This window comes from Diospyros lotus, chromosome 6, assembly GCF_014633365.1.
Source record: "Diospyros lotus cultivar Yz01 chromosome 6, ASM1463336v1, whole genome shotgun sequence".
Lineage (NCBI taxonomy): Eukaryota > Viridiplantae > Streptophyta > Magnoliopsida > Ericales > Ebenaceae > Diospyros > Diospyros lotus.
In genome coordinates, this window is record NC_068343.1 from 10,197,256 (window position 1) to 10,197,466 (window position 211).

Sequence of the window (211 nt, forward strand, 5' to 3'; positions counted from 1 at the left end):
TTTTTATGATCTAAGATCTTGAGGACTTTTAATAGTTTAAATTTATGTGAGATATTACGCAAATACCAATTGCCAAATGGTGGGAATAAAAATAATGTGGTGTCTTTTATTTTATCTGCCAATTGAATATAGACCTGTTTGGTAGCCAAAGCGGGAAAGGGTTAGAATTTGTGGGTTTCTAAAACAAAATTGTTTCGTAATCATGAGGACA